Source organism: Schistocerca nitens, chromosome 1 (assembly GCF_023898315.1).
Source record: "Schistocerca nitens isolate TAMUIC-IGC-003100 chromosome 1, iqSchNite1.1, whole genome shotgun sequence".
Classification (NCBI taxonomy): domain Eukaryota; kingdom Metazoa; phylum Arthropoda; class Insecta; order Orthoptera; family Acrididae; genus Schistocerca; species Schistocerca nitens.
Window position 1 is genome coordinate 99,175,963 of NC_064614.1, and position 13,829 is coordinate 99,189,791.

Genomic DNA, 13,829 nt, shown 5'->3' on the forward strand with positions numbered 1-13,829 from the left:
ATCTTATAACCCCACCAGCTTAGTCGAGCACTTAGAGATTGTAAAACTGACGTTTGTGTAAATTTTGTCTAACAAGTTTGTTAATTTCAACAGCATACAATAAAGATGCATTGTTGAAGTTGTGAAGCCATATGACTAAGAAACCACTCTCTTTGTAGAGGCTACGTTTGGATCGAACTGTCATCGTAATTAGTTTCAGCGTAATGTTTAAAAAAGTCGTTTTTGTTACGTTAACTTCGTTGAAAAGATTAAATTCATATTGTTAACCTAATAACCGACTACGCCGACGGTTTAGCAGCCTAGTCAATTGAGACCGGCCGGGCGGAATGGCCGCACGGTTAGAGGCGCCATGTCACGGACTACACGGTCCCTCCTGCCGGAAGTTCGAGTCCTCCCACGGGGATGGGCGCGTGTGTTGTTCTTAGCATAAGTTAGTTTAATTACTGTGTAAGTCTAGGGTCGGATGACCCCAGCAGGTTGGTTCCTCAGGAATTCACACACATTTCAACATTTTTTGAACAAGGATCCAAAAAGGACGAATATCGGGAATAGTTCTTGTAGCTGGAGATTTTTGTACGACGGTAGGAGCGAGTGCCCCTAATAACATACTACAAATCCTCACTGATGAGGGATGGGCGTGGTGGTGAAGGTGGATTTGTAGGTCAGTTTTGTGCGTTTTTCTTGAATAACTCGAAAACCATGGTTCTTAGCGAAAATTGTATCTCCGTGCAAAATTTAACAACATTAAAATTCGTACGAAGAGACCTGCTTATTACTACTGTAGGATTAACAGTTTGCGTGTAGCGAGCGTGTTACATGAAGACCAGATAAAACATTGTGGGTTTCATTAAACGACGTCAGTAGGGACAGCAGAATCGTCCACTGTATGTGGGGAGCTTCCATCGCCGCATACTATCCGGTTCGCTTCTTGGATCAGACAGCGTATTTGCTTTAGCCAAACTAGAAAAGTTATCAGTATCTGGGATTACTTTAGCATTTCAGACAGGTGTGCCAAAAGCACAGGGCTTTTCACCAGCTCATACTGAAGTCTTACAACTAAATTTCATACATAGACTGACAAATTCAAAAATACCATTACTGTTATTCGACAACAGGAGAGCAACTGGCTGTTGCATTCTGTGCTTGATCGATACATAGGTACTGAAATGGTAATTTTCTTTTGATACGTAATGGTTGTATTTCTCAAAGTGAACTCACTGAACAATCGACTTTGTATTTCGGAAAATCTTCATTATTTACCTGAAGATGATGTGAAAACAGGGGTGTACTTGCCAATTAATACAATACCGGTTACTGGTTCAATCTGTTTCGATTAAAACATAACTTCTGACAGGTACGTGAACTTTTCACTGCGCATATTTTAGAAACCTAACAACCAACAAGTATTGACTGTTGTACCATTGCAAAGGTGAGTCGTAAAGTGTGTTGAGAAACGGCTCAAATCACTGAAATCGTACAACGTTACAGGGCCCTGCGAAATACCTATTAGATTCTGTACCGAATTTGTGGCTGAGTTAGTCCCTCTTTCAACCACAATGTAACGTAAACCCGTCGAACGAAAACACCATTCACAGTAATTGTAAGAAAGCGTAGGTTACAGCCATCTACAAGAAGACGAGATGTTTAGGGGAAGTGTTGCACAGAGCTATCGTCCAATTTCCTTTACATGTATTTATTGTAGAATTTTTCAACATATTATGAGCTCAAACGTAATGAGATACCTCGAACAAAATGAGATCGATCGTGCGAAACAGCTTGGATTCGAAATCCATCAATCATGCGTTTAATTTCCATCTTTGAGCTATGACACCGATGCATTCCTGCTATTTTGTGAAAATTTATTACGAACACGGTGAACTTCCAGTCACCCGAAGCTATTCATTCAGAACAAAATGATAATAAAGATATCTGAAATATACCTACAGTAGTTTTTATTAACATCTACGTTATTCAGATATGTAACAATAAGTGATGACTACTGTGTTTAAGTAATCACTCTTCCTACACTACATGTTTCAGAACGGAACGGGAAGAATCCTAATAATTGGTACAGTGGAAAGTACCTTCCGCAGTGCAGTTGACAGTGCTTTGCAGTGCGTGGAAATGGGGCTGTGTCATCAAGAACACGGCAAGAGCACACATCACAAATGTGTCTATTACCAGGTGCTGTAAATGATAGAACCAATACTATCATTTAAAACACCTCACTATCGATTACCGAGCGATGCTTCATTACAAATAAAGATCATTTTGGGTTTGTCTCTCTGTCGAGAATAGGCTGCAATAGTTACTTACAAGATCGGCGTCATGTAATAATATCTGAAAAGGTCAGTCGGAGTACCACGGTTACGGTTTCAGGTTTTATACACCATTTTGAGCAGATACAACTGTGACATCAGTGTGAAGCCGTAAAGGAAGTGACGATTATCTCGCTTAAACCGAGAAAATACCTACGAAAACGCGAGGAAAGCCCGAGGCGTATACGATTATCGTAGCCACCATCCCCAGTGCTATTTCCCGCACACACTCGGAGAAAAATGCGTCATAAGAGACGCACGGGGTAACATCCTTGTACGAGTACCGAAAAAGTTCGACGATTGAAGTAAAGGAGAAAGTGCATAATGGAAGAAACACCTCACAATTTTGAGGGGAGGCATATCGCAATTCAAAAAACCCAGCCCTGCATCGAGTGCTTCGAATTTAGTACACATGATTATCAAGCATCACGTGGAAACGAAAGAAGAAAATATGTAAGTTGGCCAGTTTCAATTTGAAAAACATAAGAAGCAATACTCACGATTAATTATGTAGGAACCGTTGGGACTTAGTGAATTTGTTTTTATCGTCATCATCAATATAATGTAAACATCTGATAATGGTGATTGCAGCAACGTTGTCGTAAATGAGGAAGAACGGGAGTATAGATTACCGGTACAGATTAATAAATGTTCTGCTCCTTAAGAACCAGGAGCTTTTAAAGATAATGGCTATCGGGAAGAATATTAGGAGGAGTCAGGTACCGAAGTGACATAGCTCATCTCATAATCATCTTCTATGTAAAACCGATAACGAAACGATGCTCAGTATTCATCAGCAGCCGAATAACAGATTAATTCAAATATATATAGTACTGGTGGCAACAGAGAGATTTATACGAAATGAATTATTAACAGACAGAACAGATACCCCACGATACCGAAAACAGGACACTGTTAAAGAAGCGATGAAGATAACATGATAGGTTTAGAAGAACGTAACAATCTTCATATCTGGCGACGTGTTACAGAATCCCGAAATTTAGTGTGGAATTTGATTCACGATACTCTTAGCAATTTTCACAACAAAATTCTGTCCCGAAATCGTGACAAAATTCAAAGAGATTCTCGTCTATGTAAAGTACACCAGCGGCAAGACACTATCAGTACTGAAATGTAGTTTAATACAGACTGTGCTCATTGTCTTAGACACAGCACTGGGTTCTGAGCACTGAACGCCTCTGGACAACGCATTGTGTGTTCAGCGGCTCCAGCAAAATCAAGCCGCTTCCTTACCATTGCTTCTATGTGTCAACGGCCTGGGTCCAACCTTCAGGAGGCTTCTGCAGTTCAACGGACTGTCTGTGACAACACGTGGATCTCGGTCAGGTACACTGTTCTAGACATTTCCGTTTGATATAGAAACGCAATCCCTTCTGCATAGTCAGCATTGGATTGCTACATTTAAAACCCAGGGCCAACTCTTCATGGATGTCAACCAGCTGGGCAACGCAGCTACACCGTCCGTGTTGATCGCAAGCTCGTTGGCAAGCAGTAACAATAACGTAGCTGCCAACGCCCGTCGCCCCCTCCCACCATCACCCGTTGTGTGCCTTGAGCCAACGATCGCTTCCTAACCAACCATGCTCTTGCAGCCAACACTCCGCCACGCCAGCCACGGCTTCCCAGCCATCAGCCCAAAGTTTGACTGGGCGACGCCGCAACCTGCTGCAGCGTTGGAAGACGTCTCTGGCTCCCTCATGCCAATGACCGACGTCCAACGCCCTGTCCGTCACAGCCTTCTCAACACTCGGCATGCCAAGAAAGTCATATATTCCATTGGCTGTTTATTTTGGCTTTTCAACACGCCTCTCCAAGAGGACATATGACAACGCCAAACTGCGCCAGAGACGAATGAATACCTGATTAATTGATTAAAAAAGAGCTGTCGATAAGGAGATGGACAAAAGTCATGGAATAACGGTACGCATACACGCAAATGGCGAGAGTAACGTGTACGCTATGCATTGGTGGACCCGCCGTTTGTACTAAGGATTTCCGACGTGATTATGTCCGCACGGCGGAAATGAGCAGAATTTGGACGCGGAGTAGTAGTGGGAGCAAGAGGCGAGGGTCATTCAATTTCGGAAATCATTAGGGAATTCAATATTTAGAGACTCATTGTTCAGAGTGTGCCGAGAATACCAGTTTTCAGCCATTACCTCTGATCAAGGACGTCGCAGTGGCAGACGGCTTTCACTTCAGGACCGAGAGCAATGCCGTTTGCGTAGAGTTGTCAGTGCCAACAGATAAGAAACTATGCGTGAGACAACAGAAGAAATCAATGTTCGACGTACGACGAACGGGTCCGTTAGACACTGTGGCGAAATTTGGCAATAATATTGAATGGTAGCAGACGATTAGGCGATCGGCATTGCTGACAGCACAATGTCGCCTGCACCGCCACTCCTGGGCTTGTGACCAAATCAGCTCGACCCTAGACGACTGAAAACCGTGTCCTGGCTGGATGGGTTCCAAATGTTTTTTATTCTAGTCTTTGATCACAATACAGAGTCCTTCGACGATGAAGATCTTCAGGTCTACAAGACTAAAAATATACAACTTGTGGGCAGTCTATCTTTCCAAACAATACAGTACCTCATATCACGAAATACTCTCACACAGACTGAGAATGTACAGACAACATAAGGTAAAGCGTACCTGTTCTACACCAGCCTTGTGTCTACGGTGAAAGTGCTACGAATCCTCTGGAGGAAACGAGGTAAATCGGCCCCCGGCCTGGATGGAATCATCAACGAACATCTCCGTCGCCTATCGTGTAAGCCCCTGGTCCTGTTCACCAGGATATTGAACGGTTGTCTTCAGGGTGGCCTTTTCCCTGCGCAGTGGAAACAGCCAAAGCTTATTGCGATCACAAAGCCTTCTAAAGACCCTAAGGTCCCTACCAGCAACAGGCCCATCGGCCTTTTGAACATTATGGCGAAGGTCCTGCAGTCTCTCATACAACACCGCATTTCCCAGCCTCTGGCAGCAGCCGGAACAATCAGTCCCGAACAGTTTGAGTTTACCTCACACCTTTCCGCTTAACTGCAAGTTCTCCGGATCACGGAGCACATCAGCAAGGGTTTTAATTCCAGCATGTCGACGGCAGTGGTCTTCTTGGAAGTGCAGAATGCTTATGATAGGATTTTGCAGGACAACTTGGTGTAAAAGATGCTGGCGCAAACGTCCATCCCTGACATCAACGTTTAGACTGGGAATGACTTCCTTCAACAGAGGATCTTCGTCGTTGCTCAGCGGGGAAAGTGCTCCAGTGTACGCCACATGTCGATGGTAACCCTCAGGGCTCTGTGCTGTCCCCTCTTCTTTTTAATATCTATGTCAATGTCACTGCCATTTGGCGCAATACGCCGATGACACGGCGCTTTATACGACCGGCCGCAATCCTGATCAACTCAATGCTCACCTCCAAAGGCAAGGGGACGCAACGGTCACCTGGTGTCGCTCCAATAAGATGGCCCTCAATGCTGCCAAAACTACGGCAATGTTTTTCACTAAACGGTTCCCTATACTCCGCCACAACATCTCAATTGGGGGCGTCCGTGTCCCGTGGATCCAAGCTTCCGAGTATCTCGGGGTGTGGTTCGATAAGAAATTTTTCTTCCACCGCCAAGCAGAATATATTACCCTTAATGGGTTAAAGTTGACAAAGGCCTTGTACCCGCTCTTCTCCAGCCGACAGCTGAGTTTACAAACCAGGCTCCGGCTGTATCACTCCGTTGTCCTACCCTCACAAACATATGGTTTCTATATGTGGGCCACGATTACTAAGTCCAGGATGCTGACTCTCCAGCGCCTACAGAATAAAGTTCTCAGGTGGAGTCTTCACGCCCCTCCGCTGACCAGGATTGTCACTCTGCATGAGGAGACAAATACAGTGCTTTTCAAGACGACCATTCGCCGTAAGGCTCGACAACTATACAGTAAGGTGGAAGCCCTCCGTGAGACGGTCGCTAGACTACAAACAATCGGCACCACAGTTCCACGGCGCTGGCACCGACACCCCGTTCCGCTCATCATCCTGCAGGACTCGGATTCGGGCTATGACTGACGATAGGCCCAATACGACCACGTTTTTCTCTCCGTTTCGTACAGTCACTGGCAGTGGCCTGTTCTCCTCCAGCCACATTTTTCCTTCGCCAAGGATCTGGCGCATTACTGCACCCCTCCTCTGTACTTCCACCGTCGGAGGGTGGCACGGAACTTAAAGTTCCACCGCCACACCTCCAAAATGCTATGCTCGGCTGTTAAAGCCGTTGCATTGAGTCTCCTCTCACTTGCCTACCGAGGCAGTTGGACCGGATCTGAACCTGTGACGCTGTGTCATAGTACTCTGCCACAAAAAAATCTACACCATTTACTAACGTGATGAAGCCATAATGGCATCGTCAAAACAAATAAATACACTCAGCAAAGCATCGTCTCATAGAACTAAAACATGGTGTAAAATAAGCCACATCGTTCACACAGTCATTTTGTTATTGGTCTCAACTGTGCAAAAAAAAACTGAAGTGCAGTAGCTACCAGAAATATGTTTGCCTATATGCTTCATAGTTGTCGCTACTGTAGGCTTAGATGTATCCTTCGTTTACGTAAGAACCATCATACGATAAAAATATGGTAAGTAAAATACATGTAGCGCTCTTTTAAATTTTGATAGCTACTATGGAAACCAATTGTGATAAAACAAAAGATGAAAACTGTTAAATATATAAAATATTTAAATGAAGTACATAAAGACAATAGGTCCAACACTTTATGGTGAATTTATGGTCAACAATAAAATATACGTAATACACTGCCTGGCTCGGCTGCCAGTATGTTACATTGGTGTACAGTGATCGTAAGAACTTAACTGCTAGAGGGCTTCTCGTACATTGTGATATGTCTCCCACAGAAGAGGTTTATGCCACACACTAACAGTCAATAAGTATGATTGTGTAGTCTGGCCATATAATTCATAAATAGGTGGGATATAATCATTTACAGGATTAGAGCGACGAATGTATGGAAGAAAGGCAAATGCATACTGTTCTCGACATAAATCAGCGACAAGGCTAGATATAAATAAGCGAGGCAGTAAGGGATTACTGTATGGCCCCCATCCCACCTACTCCCACAAGTGTAAAGTTAAACCCCCTCCAGCCACCCATGAGCTTACAGTCCCTGTTCATCCCGTTAATCCCCCCAGTCCATCCCAACAATTCCCTCAGTCCACCCCCCACGGCCGAGGACATCAGCCAGTTCCTTACCGTTGTACTCCAAAACATTCACCCTTTTCAGCGCCCCCAGACCTTCCGACAAATCCCCCTTGCTGCTCGCTCCATTTTCCACCTGAACACCTTCGCCACTTACTCCCACAACCAAGTCCACTTCACCTTCACCCACCTCGACACCCTAGTTTTAGCCTCTTCCCTTCCCTCCCCTCTCTTCCCCCCCTCTTTCCCGCCATGGCGCGGCACGAGTATCGCATCCTCTTCCAGAACATTCGCTCCTTCCGCTCCAACAAATACCTCCTCTTGCACACCCTCTCCCGCCACCAGGTCGACACCTTCCTCTTGAACGAAACCTTTCTCCAGCCGCACCATTCTATCCGCACCTCTCCCTATATCCTCCACTGCACTGACGCTCTTGGTCCTCATGCGCAGTGTGGTGTTGTGATTGGCCACGTAAAGCATATCCACATCTGCCTCTTCGTATCGTCCCATCTGCCTCACCTCCGTCTTCAGTAAGGTCTTTGAATCCATCCGCTCCCATATCCATCAGCACCTTACTCAACACCACCTCCTCCCCCTTACCCAGTGTGGCTTCCAACCCTCCTTCTGCTGAAGACCAACTCCTAAACCTCGTTCACCTTCTGTCCCTCGAGCTCAACTCCCGTCACTCCGCCATTTCTGTTTCCCTTGACCTTCACAATGCCTATGACCGTGTATGGCATCCCGGTCTCCTCTTTAAACTCCAAATCTATGCCCTGCGTATCAATTTTGTCCGTCTGGTCGCTTCCTTCCTCTCGCACCGTCCTTCCTACATCACCCTCCACAACACCAACTCCCGTATCTTTTATCCCACGGCTGGCGTCTCCCAGGGTTCTGTCCTCTCCCCTCTCCTTTATCTCTTGTATACGGCTGATATGCCCAAGCCACCCCTACCAGTCCACCTTCTCCAGTATGCTGATTACACCACCTTACTGGCTCTCTATCCTACCCTTCAATGGTCCCAACGTATCCTCCAAACCCACCTTACCCAGTTCACCACTTGGTGTAACTAGTCGTTCCCCCATCTCAACCCCTCCAAAACCCAGGCAATCATCATAGGCCGCACCACTCGCTCCTTTCGCCTCCATGATTTCTACCACACCCTTTATGGTCATCACATCCAGCTCACCCCCACCCTGAGATACCTTGACCTCACCCTCGACAGACACCTCATCTGGACCCCTCATCTCCAGACCATCCAGCAGAAAGCCCATTCCCGCCTCCACCTTCTGAAACTCCAGTCTGGCCGGACATGGGGATTGCATCCTTCTACCATCCTCCACACCTACAAATCCCTCATCCGTCCTCTCCTCTGTTATGCCAGCATTGCCTGGATGTCCGCCCCCACCCGCTTTTACAAGACCCTCCAAATCCTTGAACGCCATGTGCTCCGCCTTGCCTTCCGTATCTGCCTTCCTTCCCCCACACGGCTCCTGTATGAACTCATCCCCTTCCCTCACCTCCTTCTGTTCCTCCAACATCTCCACATCCTTTACATTGTCCGCAGGCTTGATCCCCCCCCCACCCTCTGGTTTCCTCCTTCCTCTCCACCCCCCGCCCGTTGCAGCACCTCTATCGCTGTATCTCTTCCTCTCTCCACCTCCACACCTCCATCCCCTCCATCAAGGCAATTTCCAGCGCTTCCCCCTCCCGGATGACGAACTTCGCCATGACATCTCCCCTTCCTTCCAACTATAACCTGGCCTTGTTCCCCCCTCCCCAGGGCCCCCTTCTTCCTCTCCACTCCTTCTCCCAGAGCGGATTTTCCTCCTTCCCCCCCCCCCTTGGGACCCTGCACCCCTATCTTGCCTCTTTCCATCCCACATCCCTCCCTACCTGGCCCTCTTCAGTGCCCGCCCTGCCCATCTTCCCCTTCTCTTACCCTCCCTCCCTCCCCCCCTCCCTTCTTCCGGTCTCCCTCATCTCCTTGCACCTGGCAGCTCCTCCGTTTTGATCATCGTCAGTGTGCCACATCAGTGTTGTGTTTCGTGCTGTTTCTCCTGTGTGTCCAGAGGTGTGATTTTAATTGTGTACAGACTTGAGATTCGCTGTCAGTGTTTGTTATGTGCTACACCATCCGTCGATACTTTTCATGCTCCAGTCATACTGTGCCTTGTGTTCTTTTAATTGTCGCAGTGTGTGGCTTTTTGTGTGCGCTACTTTTAAACAGTTTTTTATCTCCATTTTACAGTCGCCCCTTTTTTGTATATTGCCTTCCATGATGTTCCCCCTTTTTTATTTCAACGTTCACCATATTCTCTCCTTTGTATATTTTTCACTGTCTTCTATTGTTTGTTCTATGTCTTTCGGCTGAAGAACAGCGCATATGCTGTTGCCAGCCCACCCTGATGCGGAATTGAAATACAATAAAGAAAAAAAAGGGATTATTATAGTATATCAAACAAAGCAAAGTGGGCGTTCAGTACCTTTGTGTGCTTATGGTTGTTCGCTTTGTTCGTCTTTCACTTTCCTACCGAACCGAGGATTCGATCTGTATCTGCCTAGCACAGAACACGCATACGATTCTCAATATTACTTGTAGTGTGGCTAGTTTCTGCTAAATGCATTCCCCTGCACTGCAGGTATGGATTATCCCGTTTCGTCTCTTGTGGGAAAGGAAGGTCTTAATTATGTTCCACTATGACCTAACGCTTATGCCGGTCATTTGCCTGTTCCATAAACAGATTCAGGTGTTTCAGAGGACGGTGTGAATATGAGCAGTTATTGCAACGACGACCACCATCTAACGCCGACAGAGGCAGCTATCATCGCGTATTTTAATTTGTATCGAAAGCTGGTAATAATACTTAAATAAATACATCAACACGTACGTTTTGCAGTACAAAAATGATCTGAACAAGCATTCTAATTACTATCATGGATCAAGTGTTTGGTTACCAGGCGAGATGATACTCGACCATCGGCTATGAAATGTACGGCCTACTTCAACCTATGGAAGTGGAAATGTCCACAAAATATAGAGTCACACAGCCAATTTAGAACAACCAGCAATATAACTCAGGCAGTCCAACAAATATAACAGTTGCTGTTCTACAGGTGGGTACATTTTTCCAACTGTTTGCCATGACTTATTGAAGTTCCTTAAAATTCCGTTATTATTGAAACAGTTTTGGTCCACATAGCATCATCAGGTTCATAAAACATTTACATAGTCATTGGCTTGCTAGGCGTTATGCAATCTATGGTGCCAAATAATAACATCGTGGATACCCAACTGTTGTCAAGGAGTAGTATAAATTATGTCTTCAATAATAAATATATGTAAAAGAGTACTGACTTATGTTACGAGCGGAAGCATTCTACATAACACCGACTGAACAGGAGATTACTGTAATCAGCTATGCAGTCGGCAGTAGGATCTCCATTCCTAACATGAAGGTTGACTATATATACGAGGGCGTAGTAGAAAGTAATGCTTCCGAATTTTTCGTGCGAACGCTTTTGAACCTTTTTAAATAAAACAAAAGTTATTAAAATTCTACGTCTTTATTCTTCATATCTACATACTTGCGTCTCTAGAGCGCTCCGAATTGTGATGCGTAATGTGGTGGTGTATAACGAAACTATGTCTGGTGCGCGATAAACACCGTGCTGCAATCGAACTTCGAACTCGAAGTGTTTCTGCTCACGTGGAGCATCATCTCCTCAAAGATAACAGTGCCAGACCACACACGTGAGCTGCCACGTTTGCAACATTCCGACGCCTTTGGTTCACTGTCATCGATCGTCTTCCATAGTGTCCCGACTTGATCATAGTCGATTTTCACCTGTTTCAAAAACCTAAAGAGCACTTCAATCTGGTAGTGATGATGCGGTGCTAGTACAGGTGAGGTAGTCACTCCGTCAACAAAGACAAACAGTCTATGGCGACGGTATAAAGAAATTGGTCTCTCGTCGAGAAAAGTGTAATCCTCATCAGGGTGACTACGCGGAAAATTAATATGTAGCACTAGGAAGAGTTTTCACGTAGACGAGTTAAGAGACCTTAAGAGCCTTAAGAGTTTTCACACAAAATTATTTAGCAGTACGCCTTAGTAATATAAATGAGTGCACTCGTTGGTACACTTTTATGATTGACGATGTAATTTCTATTACTACTTGACAACAGTGATGAATTTGTAGATTTTGCTATCTGACCCCACTGATTTTATATCACCTGTTGCTGATACTGCGAATAGTTTAAGAACGTGATTATGGTCCGAAAACCGAAACTGTTTAAGAAGGAAATTTGAACAGCAGCTCATGGCGGTAGTTGATGACGTTCTTCAAATACTTAACGACCTATGGAGCACCACCATCTTGTATTTTTCCAACTGAATCAGTCCTAGAGAGAGTTCTCCATGAGAGGAGGCTATTAATTGAGAAGTTGATAATAGAAGCAACGCCATAATGTGAATAGCGGGAATTAATACGGACTGTATCGGATTAATAAGAATTGTGCACCAGCGCCTCCGTAATGGTGCCGGTTACAGAAAAAGAGGACACCAATTGACCGCTGCGAAGGACGCTCTTCCCCAGTCCGTGTCCAGTGTTTAACGGCCGTATCGCCGCGGCGTCAGATTAAACTGGCTATGGCCTGGAGCGGCGGATTTTAATTACAGCAACTGTCGCTGCTCGCCGCTGCTGCGCCACCAAGTAATTGGCTGGCGGCGTCACGACGCCGGCGTCTGTCCCCACAGGACGTCCCCTCCCCCTCCCCTCCCCACCCCCCGCCCAGCTACCACCTCCCCAACATCCGCCTCACCCCAGTGTTCGTCGCTTCGGCTTTCCTCACAGGTGAGGCTGTTAAGACGCGCCCCACGGAATCCCAATCCGGAGCCGCCCAATGAAATCATTTCTGGCAGACTTGAGCGCGCTCCCACGTCCCGAGCCGCCGGTAGTTTTCCCCTCCTGTCTCAGAGTTTCTTCTTCCTTTTCTTCTTCTTCTTGTTCCGGCTTGTTCCCGCTGTCGCCTGTTGTGGTCGCTAACGTTGTCGCAAGACAACTTTGCCTTATCCCCAGTGGACTGGCTCCTGTAATGACAAGTGAGCGTTTGGACAGTTCACCTACGCCCTTTCTTTGGTTTCTCCCTTGTTCACCGGCTGTTATGAGTTCCAAACAGAATTCAATGCCACTGTTTCTCGCTATTTCGAGATCGGAGAAATCTTTAACTGTAGTTTATTGACTGTTTCACTTAACTTACTACGAGAAATAATCAAATAATTTTAATTACCTCGAATAATCAAATTGCGTGCACGAAACTTACAAGACGAACCCCCAGCAATCAATTTTTTTTTACTTATCTATTTATGTTACGTGAACTCAGTAACAATCCACCAAATCAGTGCCATGCAAATGTCAAAATTCTCCAGAAAGTCAGCTTTCAGGCTTTGTGAGGAGCCTTAATGCACTAAAGTAAGATGGTGTTTCACGACAGGCCATGTCGTTCACTCATTAGAGTTGGGAAATTGTAACTGGGTAATCAATTGGTCGCTAGTTCTAACCTGGCTATGGTCTTCTTTTTATTTTATTCATTTCGTTCAGTTCGAATACCTTCATCATTAAAATATAAAATTCATAAAATGTATGACTGTTAATACAAATGTAATCATTATTTTTATCAAAAATGAACAAATTTTGTTCCTAACCATTTATCGCACGTAAAATTGCAGTTTACATTTATTGTTAATAAATTTAAATGTTTTTATATAAAAAATATAATGAATTAAATTTACAGTGTGTGCTGGATGTAAATAGAAATGAGACAACGTGCATTCTTCATAAAAATGATGATTACATATGTGTTAGCAAATATACTTGATCAATGTTGTATTTACATGATGTAGTTGTTTTAGCTGAATTAAAAAAGTAAAACTAAAGAAAAGACCATGGTGACATTCGAATTAGAGGTCCATACGCTCCCTAGTCACAGGTCTGCAATCCTACGTAGTGAACCATTCTGATTATCGTCTTCCCTTTAGGGTATTAAACGTCCTTGGAAACTTAGAATTTTTGAGAGCTGCAGCGACCTGCTTTGGGCGATTTTTATTTGACGTTTTAACTTCACGTACCACAAATATAAAAAATTACAAAGATTGGCTGGATGGGCTCCTAGTTACCGTTACTCTCATACATATTCAGTCTTCAACGTGACACACTTTTCCCAATGACGAATGACTTAACAGAGAGTTTGGTTCCATAATACTTGATTTAGGCT